This window comes from Pinus tabuliformis, chromosome Q (genome assembly GCF_031772625.1).
Source record: "Pinus tabuliformis cultivar Carrire ecotype Pingquan chromosome Q, CPIR1, whole genome shotgun sequence".
NCBI classification, from domain to species: Eukaryota; Viridiplantae; Streptophyta; class Pinopsida; order Pinales; family Pinaceae; genus Pinus; species Pinus tabuliformis.
The window spans coordinates 622,263,191-622,281,206 of record NC_142296.1 but is presented as its reverse complement, the minus strand read 5'-3'; positions in this window follow the sequence as shown (position 1 = coordinate 622,281,206).

Sequence of the window (18,016 nt, the reverse complement as noted above, 5' to 3'; positions counted from 1 at the left end):
GTGGTGAATAATGTCCTGATGCACTTAACTGAAGAATAAGCTAACTAAATTGTGAGTTTTCTTCTTATACGCTGTTTTACTTAGTCACAGTAGCGTGTACACGCTGGTTCACTTAACTGAAGTAGCGTATATGTTTCTGAGCATTGAAAAGTTTGATTGATCTGATAATACTGATTCACCCCCCCCCTCTCAGTATTATTTCCAACAGATGGCTCGAGAAATGGTCCACAGAATCTCTCGCAATCAGTAGGTGAAAATCGAGGTAAAAACTAAGCTCAGAGCACAAAACTAAATGGTAAGTTCCAAATGGTAAAAACTTGTTTTATGTTTATTTCATGTTCATTAATCGAGTAAACATTAGTACGTACCTGTTTTTGCCTATGAAATAGATATTTTTAATCCATTTGGTGATGTCTTGACCAGGTTTTGCAACTGGTTTACAGAATTCAACGTGTTCGCATGTAAATTGTACCTTTGACCACAAAGCACACTTTTATCTCTTTTTCTAGCTCTGTTAAAAACGAAAAAGGAACCCCCTTGGAGTCCTCTTTAAGCTCTTTTCAAACTCTCTAAATATGAAAACATTGTCAAGTGCTTGTCCTTTGCAGCTCATTAACAGATTGGAAATGATATCTCTCTTGTATTATTTTACACTTTTTCGGGCTTGAGAGATTAATTTACGAAAAATAACTTGTGGAGTTTTCTTTTTGTCCCTTTTCAAACTCTCTAAACATGAAAAGGACCGAGTTATCTTTGTCGTTAAACTCATTAAAAACATCAAATAGCGACAAACTTGTCCATCTAGACAAGACTGAGTTAAACCTTCGCTAGACTCGTTAAAACATAAAATAGTGATGGATTCACCCGAAGGGTGAAATTATACAACAATCATATGTTATCCTCCTCAAGCTTGATAAAAATAAAGAGGTACTGGTTAGAAATGACTGGGGAAAATGGGAAAAGGGGAAAACCACTTTATGGTAGCAGGTCGCTCTTGAACATGACACTTTCACTCCATCACCGTGACTATCTGGGTTGGGTTATTAGCTTGATGGTTATCACACCGTTGGTTTATCATACCATCCATCACTTTGTTTTGGGTCAATGCTACCAATTCACTTTAGTGTCGCCGATATGTTCAAGAGAAGTCATTCAGTCAAAATTCATCTGTTGCAATACCATAAACCTTCATTTCCATGACTGCCATTCCTAAACCTTGTGTCACCAGTCAAATTCCATCTCTAAAATCACTACACTCGTTTCGTGTCATTGATGTCCCTCTTGCGACGAGTCGCTTCTTGTTGACATCAGCTCATTATCCAAGAAGTTGAATTAGAAACACCCATTCAGTACCTTGAAGCTTGCATGCATCAATTGCAGGTTTCTCGCTTCTGGCGATAGGCATACATCAATGGTCTTGGACTGAAAGACTTTGTATGGTGTTCGACATCAAATCATCCATTCACACAATGTAGAATGTACTGCAGTACCTTGAGGATCATTATCATTATCGATGATTTCTCTCGCATATGTTAACAACTTACATCATTGGCTGGTAATTAGATGGTGTCTTCCCATGTTTGACTTCAGATCACATATTCACATGGTTAGACTCGTACTTGAGCGAATGGTTGAACGAGATTGAAGACCCCAGATCTAGTTTCATCCATCCGGGCTGTGATTTCAGGAGTACTAAATCATATGTACAATGGCTTTACATTGATGGTCATTCTGATAATGGGTCTATATCTGTAGACGACTGTTTATGTACATGTAATGAAAGTTATAAGCTGAGCATGGGTATGCCTTCCCTCAATAATTCATGTAAAATCAAATATCATGATATGTGTATTGTAATTGATGCAGGTCACCTTCCACTTTGATACCTCTTCATCACATCGTAAAGCATTTCTTTCGACATTGGCATTTTTCTGACTTCATGATTTAGGTGGCAGATGTTACAGATCCATTTGGGCACATTAAATCCCAACATCCAGATCATTGTTTTAGGTGTCACAAAACCCTAATTTCCGTTGCTTCATGCCCTAAAGAAGTCACCCCTTTGAATGCCTCCTTCCTAGATAGTTTCATGACTTGAAGACATCCAGAAATAGCCTCTAGAGGGACCAATGCAGGTAAGCCATTATGAAGGTGCACTGCAGAACAATTAAGTCCATTGCTAATGTGATCTACAGAGCACCTAGGCTTCCTTTCACCTGCACTGGATGAGAATGAGAGAAATTCACATAGGGTTTGGGGAATATTCTTATCTTTTGGAGTTATCTAGAAGTTTCCCTCACTTATTAACTCCTATGAGCTCGAAAATGGATGAGGAATGAGTTAAGGTGAATCCTATCCTCTCATCCCTTCCTCCATGGAACTAATTCTAAGTATGGAAGGCCATTCACTGCCACCATTAATGAAAAACCTCCTTCATCTTCCTATAAATTGACCACTCATCTAAGTGATCAGGGGTTGGATTATGTTGAATTGTAAGGAGATAATGCTACTATGAGATTTGGCTTTGAAGCAAGTATTGTGATGCTACAAGTTTGTCATGCTTTTGATGTGATGTGGATGGGATCCAAGCTGGAGGAATGGCTTTGAATCAGACACCAATGGTTGTAATTCCATCTTCTATCTAATAAAGTATTTGAACCTTTTTCCCATATGTTTGTATTGTTTCATAAATGCTTATGTGTGTGAATTGTATCTGATTCCTTTCACTCATAGTCAATAGATCACATGCTTTGATCTATTCTTTGTCTTCTGTTATGTTTACAGGGTACTTCTCAAGTGGATTAAGTATGGGAAGGAGTGACGGAATTGATACAATGGAGATGAGAGGAAAGCGGAACTACAAGTAGGTCTTCTATCTTCTCATCTTATCTATTGCTTATAGGAAAAGTCTAAAACACTTTAAACTGTTGTTATAGATACAACTACTTATCTAAGGAATTAGTATTTATCCATAGATGCTAACTTCTCCAAAACAGTGACACACTGGGAGAACCCAACTTCTCTGAAATGGTTTCATTGTAAGCACAAAGTCTCATTTCTTCAGGAAGTATTGATTCAATTATTAGGTCACCCTAGCTCCCCATTCTTACCTGGTTAAATATATAGTCTCCCATGTTCCATTACTTGGCATAACACAACAATATAGAAAGTCATATCATTATCCTATCAACATAAGTAAGGGTAGTATAGTATAGTGAATGAAACAATCAGAGTATGAGTTTTACATCTCTGGCATTGATCTGCTGCTAGTAGGCCTGGATGGTAGCCAGACAAAGTTGGTTGAGGAACACAAATGTTTCTTCACTGCCAGCGAGCCTGAACAGTACCCTGACAAAGTTTCTTGCCTCACCTCACTGCGTAGGAAGCCATTTTTCACCCTTCATATTTTTTTGCTTTTTCATAGAACTATGCATATGCACTTATTATTTTCACGGGTGAAAGAGGGATCCTGAACTATTGAGAGAAGATGTGGTTGTTGCTTCAGATATAGGTTTTAGATCTTTGATGGTTTGATCGCTAAAAATTTTACCCTTATCTTACTCTACACAGGTAGATAAGAAAAATGGCGAACATATTCATAACAGGGCCGAGTGCAGGAATGCGAATCCTAGATAGATGTGGGCTTCATGGTTTGCTTACAACTTCTTGACTAAAGGATCATATTTTCCATTGAAAAATCATTGATTGAAAAGAGATAAACCAAATCAAGGAAGATGGTAATAGATAAGCCAAAGGTTGTGTGGACTTCAACTTTCCATTCACAAAATTTAGGCCACATCCTCTCAAATCTTAGACTGAACTTATTCAAAGACAAAGAAAATAAAAAGAATAAAACTGAAACATTAGAGGTGAAATTACCAAACAAGAATGCAATTCTTCTAGCTACATGCAACCTATCCTAACATGCCCTACATAGTGGTGGGATGAGTCATCTAAAGTGAAATTTCCAATGTAGCCAAAGAAGTTGCTTCGAACCTTGAGACTATAGGTTGTGATCGTGAATGATTAAAATAGAAAGTAGTGCAGTAAAGGAAATAAATTGTGTAAACATATGCACTTTTCAGCAAGAATAAGAAGTGAAAACATGATGGTGTACTACACATGACATATCTACCACACAATATACTTCCCAACATCAAAAATCATTAGGCATGTGACAAAACAAAACTTTGCGAGAGGTATGAAAGTACAAGCCATGTGACATAGGTCCGGATTTAAATGAATCTTCATGTAAGTTAGTGATGGGATCATAATAACAACCTTTAGGGAAAGATAAACAAGAAAGGATAAACAAAGAACAATCCATGTCGTAAGCAAGTTCATTAGGTTGACCATAATCCAAGTTGTCGTGCACATGGGATTCTTCAATGGATGATGAAAGAGATTCATTAAGATTCTTCTTTGTTTCTACATTACAAATTAGAGATTTGGTTGAGATGGGATGTAGTAGTGGAAGATCAATAATCAAATTAAATATCCTTCCCTGTGGGTTAAATTTTTTTATGTGGATAAAAAGAGGATCCCTTATAAGAGAGTCGACATCCCATGTGGTGAATTGAATGATGAAACTTTGTAAATGAAACATGAACTACCCAAAACCATAGATATCATGAAGGTGACATAAACCTGACATAACCATCAGGGTATGCTGAAGATTCCTACTCACTTGACTTAACTTTGAATCCTAACAAGATTTAGAATCAATCGGATAAAACAAGTTTAACTGCTTATCAAAACAAAATTTGTTAATCACTTTATAAGGTTTAGAAGAAGATATATTTTCAATATTACTGCAAAAATATTAGATGATAAACATATCATTTTCTTGATCAAAAGAAGTTATACCTGAAAGGAATTAATTGATACTCGCCTTAGAATCCATTTGAAATTGTTGCAAATCCAAATATTCATGTAAAAACAAAGATTCATCCATATTAGTTGGATAATCATCATTGTATAATTCAGCAAGAATAAAATCATCGGGGTCATGATCATCAAAGGGTTCATATTTATCAATGGGTGGAATATTGACTAGAAAAATATCAATATTGGAAGATGGTTGATTGATAAGATCATATGTATCACCATGAGAGGAAATATGTGACAGAAAAATATGTTGTTCATCAATGAATTGATCTTCCTATTTAATGATCGATTGAGGTTCAAAACATGAAACATTAAAAGGCAGAGGATGTGGAAAAAAAGACGTTTCGAGTTCTTCCTTGGGATTCTAAAATTCTTTTGTATCTAGAGGATGTGAGGCATCAAATTCAAAATATTTCCTTGACATCCAGACTAATAAATGAAATTCCTCGTATAAGAATTGTTAGTCCACATCCTCATCTGGAAACTCATAAGAAGGATGAAGGAATAGATCAACAAAATGATCAAGGGATTCATTCAGTTCCATTCTAAGATAGTTGATTTCATTAAGAACATCTTGATAATTGTACTTGTAAAAAACTCGATGAATTTCATCGATTAAATGCTTGAAAGATGTGATAGAAGTAGTGGGTAAAGAGTATCACCATTGCTTCGCACAACCATCATACGTAAGGGTAAACAATTGCACATCGATTTCTTTTGAAAAAACCCCATTCAAAAAGAATAATTGGATAAATAAATAACGTAATTAAGGACAGTTATTGTACCCTCACCATCAAATTTAAATTGTGATAGGTTATTAGGAAAATCCACGAGGATTGAAAGATATAAAGCTTTAGTGAAACACCTCTGGATTATGATTTGGGATGAATCCATTAAAGATAAGAGATTGAAATAGAATTCACAGGTTTAGCTTGTCATCTTGTCGTCCTTCTAGCTCCAAAAATGTTGATGGTGCAGGATGCAACCGGCATTGTAAGGGTATCTCCCTGATCTGAAGTCTCAATTAGACCTCACATTGTTTGGTGTCAGAGTCCCATACAGTCATACAATATGGCTACCATTGGAATGATTTAAATATATGCCTTAGATACCAACCAACATAATAGGACACACGCTACCTTGGGGCAACAAGAGTGTGAGCTTTGTGAAATATCCAGTGTAAGATATATAGGGGAACTTCCACGAACGGTGATGGAAGCGAGCCACTGGTTAGAAAATTAATAGTACTATCGTAAAGGGTGACCTAAAAATAAACATTAATACTTGCTGAGTACCTAAAAATAAGTCTACATAGTAAAAAGAAATCGTTAAAACATAAAAAACATTCAATCAATAATATCCATAGCTAAGAAAAAAATTAGTTCATTAACTTAGTATGTGAATAAAGAAACATATACCATAAACATAACCAGAACATTCCAACTAGATCTATGATACATCTATGAAAGAATGCCAACTCATTGAGCTTTTGATTAAAAGTGTAAGATCCCAAGTAGACTATTACATGGATGAATTATTGTATCCAATAGTGTAAGACAAAGCCATACCTTGCTTCTCCAAAGAATGATCTATCTCCTATGTATTACAAGAGAAGCCAAGGCAAGACATCTAGAATCTAAAGCCTTTCAAAAGCCACAACCTAAAATCCTTTTGCTTGAGTTATGAGGAGCTATTTATAAAAATTACAGTGACCTTTGATATTCCTCATGACTCTTCAACTCCTACGACTATCCATATTCTCTACATGACTCTTTACAATCTAATGCGTAGCTTTTCATATTCCACATGTGTCACTTAGAATTCATTTCATAATATTTATTGAATAAGACAATTTACAAATGAAACAGAGGCCTAATAAGACAAAAATGACTATGGGACAAAACTCATCAAATAGATAAATCATTTTCTTCTTCATGGAGTTAGCTTGACTGCACATTATTTTGAAGCCATGAGGGTTTCATGTGTGCTTCGAATGGTGCATAGAAATACTGGTGAATAATGTCTTTGGATACCTCCAAGCCTTCCTTTCTATCACTTTATTTATTTATTCAATATATTCTCTAATCTCTTGGAGTATGACCTCCCTCCCTCTGATTGATTCAAGAGCTCCGACAGCGGGCATCCCATGATTCATCATTAGAGACTCAAACCCATTTTGTAGCTAGTTTTATGCAGCGATAGTACTAACCGACTATGCTCTCAGATGTGAGTAATTTTGTAGGTGGAGTCTCAATGGAACTCTATCCATTTCTATGGAGAACTTATCCTTCCTTTTCAAACATTGTGGGGCATTTTCATATTTGGCAGCCCACTCTTGCATCTGATCAACTACTCAGTTTTCTATTTTCAGTAGCTTCACCACTTCCTATGCATTCTTCTAATTGCCAATGAGAGGAGGCACGACCTATTGTATTAGTATCATCTCGTCATATAGTCATACCATAGTATCCTCCATTGGTCCCAACTCTTCTTTCATGGCTGACTACACTCCGTGGCATTGAAGTTCTGTGATGAAAACCATTGGTTATCTATTGTAATATATTCTACATGTTGCTTCACAGTTTTAAATTCTCTTCTATACTTGGAATTCTCATTCAATAAGTACCTTGAGTTGTCCTGTGCCACGGTAGCGAATGCAACATTATCCTCAATGAATGCCCTTGGATTTCTTTTAGTGTTGGCAGTGATCACCCTATCTGTAGACACTAAGATTGGATTCTAAGGACCCTTTGATAAGTATCTACACCTCTATTTCATGATCCTCTTCTTCAGCCGATCGAATGTTACACTACATACTTCCGTGACTCTGTTTGATGGCGGAGGTGTGATCCCCATCTCTCCAAATGGAACATGATCATCTATGAGAGGATTCTCTCTTGGAGTTATCGATTCTTCTTCCATTGGTTGGATGGTATATTCTTCCTCAAACTTCTCCTCTTCCAGCTACTGAGTCAACTGTTCTACCTCCAATATATGTGATGCTTCCTCCTCCTAGGACTTCCTCTGTTGCTCTTCTTCTATCATCCTCCTCTCATCTTCTTCTTATTATTTTTTCTCTTCAAGTAACTCATCCTATTATCTCTTCCTCTCCTCTTCTTCTGTTTCTCCTCTCTCCTTCTCTGCTTGCATAACTCCTGAGCTTAAATGATTAGCTTCCCATTTCTTGCTACTCTCACCTACCAAAGAATATCTGATCCTTTTCTTGGGAGGTAGTTTTCTTACCTGAGATGTTATTACCTCCTCCTTTTTCTCTTGCAAATATTGATATAGTGGATTGTGGGATGAAATGGCCTCCAATAGTGGATGTGTCTTCATGTTGGCATTGTACCAGTTCTTTATCTTTCCATATTCTATTGTATACATAGATGATTATCCCATATTGTGACCGATCCTTTGACGATGTTGCCTAACAAGTCGCCTCGGATCGTTTCCATGGAAATATTTATTAGCGAAGTGTAGGTAGTTCAGCTGCTATATCTTTGCTACCATACCCTTGTGACTCTTTAACTCATAACATCTTATCCTCAATGGAAAGATATTCCCAGGGTATTTCTTCCTGATGTGGAGGATCCCTTACAATCCCTTGTCCAGCTGATGTGCAACTTCTTGCATGACTACTTTGCTAGTCACATATTGCGGCATAAGATGAGGGGATTTTGAAAACCAAAGAATCTGATGTATGTACCGTTTGTAGCTGCAAACCAATTTGCGATATCTCAAAGTGACTATTTTACCTGATTTATCATGCGAGGATCAATCTCAAAAATCATGTGAAATATGACTGCAAAGAAGTGTTCAACTAAATTTTCATATACACCTCTGAATCTCAACTTGGATAAAAATATATAGTGAAATTAGAGTGAGAACTTTTCCTCAAGTGTGTAGTTCTAGTTCATTTCTGGGAACGTATACTGTGCACAGATTTTGTCTTAGAGAAATGAAAACTTGTATAATTTTGGTGCCTGGTTTGCTCGTAAATATTCTTTTACCTGCCTGATCTAACATTGTAACTTGAGTGATAGGATATATTCCCAATTGAAAACCTTCCCATAGGTTACTACTATATTAAGTGTGTATATCCAATTACCTTGGAGCACCTCAATGTTCTTAAGTCCATATAACCAAAAATAGATAACTATCAGGTACTGATAAACATCTCTAAGGATTTTTGTCAGATAAACTGCAGATGGGCGATGATGAAACTTGGAAGGTTATTCACACCATGTTTTGATAACATCAGTAATGTTAAGGGTTACCCATCTATTGTAAAATTCAGCATTTGCATATTCGATGGGCTTGAGCATCTTGTAATATGTTTGCATGTATTCACCATAATAGGTGGTGAGTTGTCTACCACTCCCACTGTGAAGCAGAAGGTCAGAATCATCCATGTGTATTGATCCATTTGATTACATATGCAGAGGGCATGACCAGGATTCTGAATCAAATCTTGTGCATCCTGGACTTCTTGATATTGATATAAGCATGAAAATGTTCTAATTCCCCAAGAAACCTCTTTTTCATGAATGTGTTGTATATTTTTCTCCGAGTGACCTTTGTGCCTTTATCAATGAAGCACCGATTATATGCATATATGGGAACATTAGGCCTTGTAAATTCCACAGGTTCATCATCTCTTTCTTTTGAATGTTCTTTGGAGATCACTTTGCGAGGTGGAAAGTATCCAACATATAACGACAGTGTGGTAGCACTTGTAGTACAAGCACCTATTTGGGACAACACACTCATAGTGATAATATTAGGTTAAAACAACTTAACTATGCAACAACACTTGTAAATAATGTTCAAAGAGCCATTATAGAGGATAGATAATGAAAAACTATGAATGATAGCCTAAAATAACTTTCACGCAAGAGAAAAAGCACATGAAAACTAGGGGGCACACTTTCAAAGCATGAAGGGGACATGGATGGTATTTCGTGGCCTCATAGTGTGCTCATTCTCTCAAGAAAGGAAGGATCAAGGGCATATTTCCACACCTTGAAGGGTCAAGGAATGGGAAAATGGGCCTTCAAGTCTTCCCTATGTGCCCATGCTCTGAAGGAGACAAGGAGGGTGCATTGTCACACTATGAAGGGACGAAGGATGAGGTTGATAGGGCTTCATGCTTTCACAATGAGCCCATGCACTAGAGGCAAATGAGGGCACACTATCACATGTTGAAGGATTGAATGATGACAATTTGTGCCTTCATGATGCGCTTATGTGCTCTAAGGAAAAGAGGGTGCACTTTAGCACTCCAAAGGGTCGAATGGAAATGCTTCGTGATGCACTCCTAAGCTCCGAAAGAAAACTTGGTCAAACTGGGTGCAATTCTTTAGGCTGATGGGGCTTGGAGCATAAGAAGTGTGATCTACATGTTGGAATCATAGAAATAGATTCAATCACTAGGATTCAATGATATAATGAGGAAGAGAAATATCTACAAGGATTTATAGTTGCTATCGCATGCATGGTGGAAGATAGAAAGTTTCAAGAATGTGAAGAGTTTCTTGCATGATACAATGGATTAACTCTTGCAACATGAATATTCAGCATAAATTCCAACAAATAAACTAAAAGGAAAGATATTGACAACAAGAAAAATAATATTTTATAGTGAAATCATGAAATTCAATAGAAGGATTTGACATGAAAACTTACTTGCAACACTAGTTGATGAAGAACTTCTTGATTCCCGAGTTTTGTCCTCAAATGAGATGAAATGATTATGAAAAGAATGATTAAATGTGTTTATTTAAAGAAATTAACATGCAAAACTGATCCATGCATGAGTTCCACTTGGCTTCACATGAAAGGGTTATTTGAGAGCAGTTAAGAAGGCTCATGTTTTCTAGGAGTGCGCCTTCATACAACAAGTTGGCTCGTGCATGCAACTAGATAGGGTGCATGTCTTCGGCACGAAGGAGTGTGCCTAGGTAGCGCACACTTGCTTAACATGAAGAAGTGTTCTCAAGCAGGGGCCACTCCTTCGTCGTGAAGGAGTGAAATCAACTCAAGTGCAAGTCTTCATCAACCTGAACTGGGCTTTTTCTTTTGTAAGTGATTTTGTTGTTTTTTGGTTTCTTTTTTGTGCTTTTGAGTGTTTTGTTGGGGTGTGCATGGAAATACGGCAAGTTTCTAAGCCTAGAAAGATGATGAGTTCACGTAACCATGGAATAATTAAGTCAAGTGCTCTCTAATGGTTAAGTGATGATGCTTAGGGAACAATGACTTAGGAGGATGCAGCACTAGGATAAAACACATAAATAACAAAATCAACCTCATGACGACTTAAGGGGACTTGAAATGAAAATTATCGTAGGCTCCAAAATTGACATAGGCAAAATTTTTGGAGGGTCTTTGTGACCGTGACAAAAATTTCTTAACCCTTTCACTTGTTAATTATTGATACATATGTAAGAGACATTTTTGTAGGGCCTTTCGCATATATGTATATATGCATGAATGTATCACTGAGTTCTTCCATGATATACTTTCTCATCTTTTCCCATCTCATCCAGGCCCTTAATTGTATATATATATATATATATATATATATATATATATATATTATAAACACACACACACACACACACACATGCAACAAGCATCTCTGGTACTTAGTTTCCACGCTCTGATTGCTTGGAAGATTATATGCATATGTTGTTTCCATGATTTCTTATAACACATATACATCTATATACAGATGCAATCCCTCCTAGTCTTGTAAGGCCCTTGACCCATCCTGACATCTTTAAGAAATTAACTAAATTTCATATAGATATATATGGTGAGTGATTCTTTAATTAACCCAATGAATGTTTAATAGTTCTATCATGCTTGCAACCATTCCCATGGCTTATTTGGATCTCCAATTATTACTATAACCGAAGCACTTTGTTCTTTACAACATTAAACAAGGCTAGCTGTATTCATTATGAACTTACAAATTAAGCATGAAAGTGATTGTAACTCATACGTCCTACATGACCACATGCACATGATAAATTTACACACGATTTCAAGGCATTTATCTTACAATTTCTTGACAAAATTTGATACGTTTGCACAGGGTATTTGACATAAATCAGCTAATTAATTCCATTCACTAATATCTTCCAACCATGCAATACTTTTCACAGAGCTATGCTCATTTCAACAAAATACAATCTTTAATTTTATATATCCTAGCTAAATTCACTTATCAATTTAAAAAAAATGGAAAAATTGAAGATGGAACTTTGGTTTTCCACCCAAACTTAGACTAATTGTAGCCAAAATCACATACAATTGTCATCCTCAAACCAAACTCATGATCTAAGGATAATTTTCTTAAGTATCTTTAGTAGAGGGCTTTACTTTGCTTAAAGAGGATAACAATCACTTATATGTTCAAGTGGTTTATCAGCTAGGAAAACACAACATAAATTCACAATAATAGGTGGTTTATAAGTTGTGGAAATCACCCTAAGAGTGCTTTATTAACCCATTGGATAGAACCATGGGTGGTTTATCATATCTATCTTAACAAGCACACTTTTGCATGTGGTTTCTTAGCCCTTAGCAAGCATCTTGAGTGGTTTCTCAACCATTCTTGGTAATCACTCCTTCCCATTTATTCAAAAAAATTATTGAGCTCCTCCAAGATTAGACACACAATCCATAATTTCCCCTTCTCAAGGTATTCCCTTCCCTTGACCTTACAGGTCTAACCAACACTTCTCATGTGCTCTCGCTAAGAGAAAATCAGAAGCTAACATTATTGTGAAAATTCCTTTCATGAATTTTCATGGGTGCCTCTTCATGCTCCTCTTCGAAGCTTCCTCTAAATTTTCTTGATAACTTCCCATAAATGAAACATTGGTTCCAACTAGATCCACAGAGTCTCATTTTTTCATCTTCCTCCTCGGATCATGGATCAATGATCCAACTCTTCATGCCATTATATAAGAATACATCTATGTATAATTTAGAGTGTCATTACATTACAAAAATCAAGGGGAAGTCCACCATGGGTTTCCTCAATTTTATTATTAGCTAAGGAACAAAAAAAAATGAGATTCACATATAGCTCTTACATCCACTTATTTAGTAAACAAAATATGGGTACAACACCCTTATTTTTTCATCCATTTCCTAGGTGGCTTCATCAAGTCCAAAGAGATTCCATTGCAACTTGACATGCTCTATTTCTTAATTCTAGAGTGTGATTTTCCTCCGATACAAGATTCATAGTAGCTCTAATTGGAACTCTACCTCTGGTTCCACTTGCATCATAGACCAGTCAACAATTTGATTAGTATCATGAACATATTTCATAAGGAAGAAACATGAAAAACATTATGTGCTTTCATTATGGGTAGCAAGGCCAATATGTAGGCTATTGGCCCCACTCTCTATAAGATCTGAAATGGTCCACAGTATTTGGGTGCCAACTTGGCACATCTGCCCACTTTTAATGATACTTTCTTTGGCTTAAGATAGATATAAACATTCTCTCCCACTTGAAACCTTTTTGCATAACTATTCCACCTATCCTAGGATCCCTTTAACTTTTTCCTAATCTTAATCATTTCTTACTCCGTTTATTTTAACAAATATGGCCAAATGATTACTCTATTTATAGAATCATCCTAGATGATAGGGTTGTTTCAATTGTTTCCATAAAGTTCCTCAAAGAGACTCATTCCCAATGAATCTTGATGGCCATTGTTGTATGAAAATTATACTTGTGGAAGGTAGTCTTTCCACTTTCTTAGTTGATGCATCACATACATTCTCATCATCTCTTCCAGTATTCGATTCAATCTCTCTATTTGGCCATCTTTTTTAGCATTATAAGTAGTGCTAAAGGATAACTCTTTTCTAAAGACAACAAATAATTATTTCCAAAAGTTTGAAGTGAACTTGGCATCTCTATTTGGTATTATCTTTTTAGGTACTCCATGCAAACTAAATATATATTTCATGAAGATATGAGCTATATCAATTGTTTTTTAAGTAGAGTTAATAGTTATAAAGTGAGATGCCTAACTCAACTTGTTCACTACCACCATGATGGCATCATGGCATCATGTCATTTAGTTGTTTTGGGTAGACTTACAATGAAATACATGGATATGATGTCCCATTTACTTTTTGGAATTGGGATTAGTTGTAGCAGTCCAACCGACGTTCACATTTGTCAAGTTAGTCAAAGTTTTCAAACCATTGTGAATGTTTTATTCCCCTTAACTAATGCTATTTTTATAATCACTTAATGTACACAAACTTAATAGGTGTGACCCCTATTAAGAAAAAGAACAGAAAAATATTGTCCACAAGAGTGTTACTCCTGGAATCTTGCTTATCATCATTGCATGTATCTTTGGTGTGGGGATAATTATTTATATTTCATTGAATAAATATCTCATTGAATATGTGCACAAAGGTCTGAATGAAAATATCTCGTTATATGTTATAATGTCATAAATGGCTTCAAAGCACAAGTTTGGTTGGAGGATGTCTAAGGTTGTTTCTATATATGAGATGGGTTATGTTTAAGCGCCACCCTAGCAATCACGTTGCATTAACTTTCGTTATTTGGTTATCAATGGATATATTACACTTTGTTTTTGATACATTTGGGAAACCTTGGTCGAAGCATATATGTGTGATAAATATTATGAAATTGATGTTTGATTACATGTCACCAAAAGTTTTTGATGACTAGATTTTATAGTTGGATTATAGTCGAAGATATCACCAAAAATGTTATGGTGACATGATTTGTATTCAATGATGATATGGTTATATTATGGAAATTGAATGAATGTTGGTAATCATGAAAGATTTGATCCACCTCAGCGAATGTGTGTTATGATTGGGCATGTTTTCAGGGTTATACTACCCATTAAGCTTATTCTTCCATCGTTTTGATTGGGTTTTTCCCACATTTAAGAGTACCAACTCAGCCTTCATGGTTTACATGTATTTTTCATGTGTTTTCCTCGTTAATATTACTCGTTTGATTGTAATTTTAGTTATTGCGCTATGTTTTGGGCCCATCAAAATTCGAACATGCTCTTTTCTCCTGAATTAACTACCATTTTCTTGAGTCGTGCACTTCCATTTTTCATCTCACAGAAATCCTTTATTGCTATTATTTCCTCTAATTTTCAATTGAACCCGCTCTGTGAGTATCCCTGTTGAAATTTGTTTTTGTTTGGCGTTTGAGAACTAGGAAATTGGTGTATTACTTATAGATTTAGTCACTGTTAGTTCTCTAGCGTTTGCCACGTATGCCTCCAATGAACTATTTCATTAATAATTACAATTTTTCTGGGTTTTCCCTATCTCTATCATGTTTTCACTTCTATGTTTTCTTTGTGGTGTCAAAATATTTTGTTTCAATTATAAAATTAAGTCTCTTCTTCAACAATTTTATCAAAAGAGACCCTTTCGTTTCTTGAATTATAATATCCAGTTCATTATACTTTGCCAGAACCAACTACCTTTTGCACCAGAGGCACATAGCCCTTCAGGATTTTTACTTGGGTAAATAGTGCCTTGCACCCAAGCCTTCTTTCTGCGTGCAACTCTCGTTAGTCCACCATTTTGACATTTTCAAATTCTATTTTTCGAAAGAATTGTGTCAAGTTGAATTAAAAAACATATGAATATCAATAATTTATCTCTCTTAATGGTGGTTATTGTTAATTTGTTACTACCATTCATTAATAAACCATACAAGAATTCGAGGTTATATAACATTGGGCGAGAAACTATGGTTAATCATACGCAGGGAATCCTTTTTCTGAATCCATGAAGTCATTACTTGAGTTATTATGGTTTATTTGTGAATCATATAAAACTTGTTGGAATCCTTAAACTCTCACTCATAAATTCAGCTATATATGAAGGGTTTTTTGTATTTTTTCGATGTTGTAAATTATATATGTCCATTTCACATTTATTTTATGTCAAAACATATACATGATTTTCCTTAAGTTCTACTTAATTCAAATTAAAGTCTCCATTATACACTATAAATTCTTTTATTTATCAAGTATGTGAGGCCACATGGATCTATTAGGTCCATTTATATGTTAATACAAAGAAAATTTTGTCGTTTGTTTGAATTCCCGTTATATGTACAATTGTGTGACTGTTGAGATCTATATCGATGCCTTTCCTTTCCCTTTTTCATGTACATCCCTAATTCAGTGTTTAAGGCTGAGCATGTTTTTTTTATATAATGAATGGTTCTTCTCTACATTACCTGCAAGTAATTTTTTGAATGTATTGCAGTCATGAGTTTATTTAATCAAAATAGAGGAAGAGAAAGAGGAAGAGGAGAAATGAAAAGAATTCAACACTTAGGAGTGAGGGGGAGAGAAAATCAAGGATTTTTATTCACCTTGATGTAGATTCTCATGAGTTGAGGCAATGGCTACATTCAAGAGTGGTGAAATTATTGGGACAACCTCATGACCAACATGAAATTCAACCTCCTTTGCATCATCCATCAATGGGTATCCATGTTCCTCCAAACATGTGAACCCATTTCGCCAATCCAAACAATTATGGTTGGGGACCTCCCATTTCAACATAACCTTTGAGATCAATATAAGGTTGGCCTATCTTGTCTCCACCCAACTCTCATGTTGAACCACACGTGTCACATTTGCAATTTGTTTCTTCTCGAGTAATACATACTCCCCCTGTTGCACCCCAACCATTTTTCCTTGTTACTAACCATTCTTCCTCTACTCGTCAATTGTCCAAGCAGCGTACAATATTGGCTGCTCCAAATGGCCAATCATCAATGAAGCTAGTTTTTCCTCCACCTGCTGCTAGTGAATAGAGACAAAATTCCAAAACCATATCTTCTGCCTCTTCCCATGGTTAACCACACTCTATGACCCCACTTTCGTGACATGAGGAGTAGCAAGCAAAGTTAACTCCATCTCATGGATAGAAAGGTTAATTTTAAGCATTGGTAGTTCACTTCATTTTTGTACAGGTTGTTTGGTAAGTTTCCTCAGTGTTTTGATACAGTAATGATGATTCCTTTTGTGGATTTAGATCAACTCACTGATGTTATGTTTATATTTTTGATAACCTAATATGATGAGGATAATATCATGGTTATACATTTGTATGCATGGCACTTTATATCTTTGGTGGCATCATGTTGGTTGTGAATAATTTATTGAGTAACAAGTAGTATAGGAGATACAAGGAGTCCATGTGATGATGTTTTGATTTGAAAATGAAAATGCATTTCATGTTGGTTTGTTGCATATGGGTTTTACGGTTAGATCTTGATTATGTGATATTTATTATTAGCATTGGAAACTATATATGAGACAAATGAAAATTATGGTCTATAGTCTTGATTTTCTTGTATATTAAATAAAAGGGGTCCAAACGGATGAAGAGAGAGGGTCCCACCTATTATAGTCTATGCCTTAATTAAATTATTTTCTAATCAACCTTTATAAATTTCACCTCTTTCTATCTAATCACCTTGATTAGAAGTATAGGTAACTACATATTTTAATCCAAAACTTCCAAAACTACTTGGAACCCCTTTAAAATGAGGAGATACCTATGAAGGCAGAGGAGGAATTGTTAAGAGAGAGGTATGCTCTATGTTTCTGGTTGTTATATTTCCATTAATTTTCATTTTTTAAAATATTTTGAGGCTAATACGGATGGTGATAGAATCTCACTATCACAAAGGGGCGATAGACTAAGTGACTCTGTAAAATTATTTGATGATTCTACATTTGTCTTGCAATAATTCTGATTTATTTACTGTTGTTAGAAGAACTAGCTATTCTACATGTGCTAACAACTATTCTTTTACAAAAAAGCAAGCTACACACATCCTACTTGTGGCAAGGATTTCATGACATAGTCATTCATGATTTTCCCTAGGTTGTTGTGTATGATCATTTTAATGTTGTAGTAATTTGTGATTAGAGGTTGTCAAGGGCTTTCATAGAGGCTCGCCCTCTCTAAGATCTGGCTATACTTTTTGAATTTTAGTAAAATCATCCCTTTATTTCCAAATTATTTGTTTCAAGTCTCTCTATCTCTTCATTAAGATTTATTTATA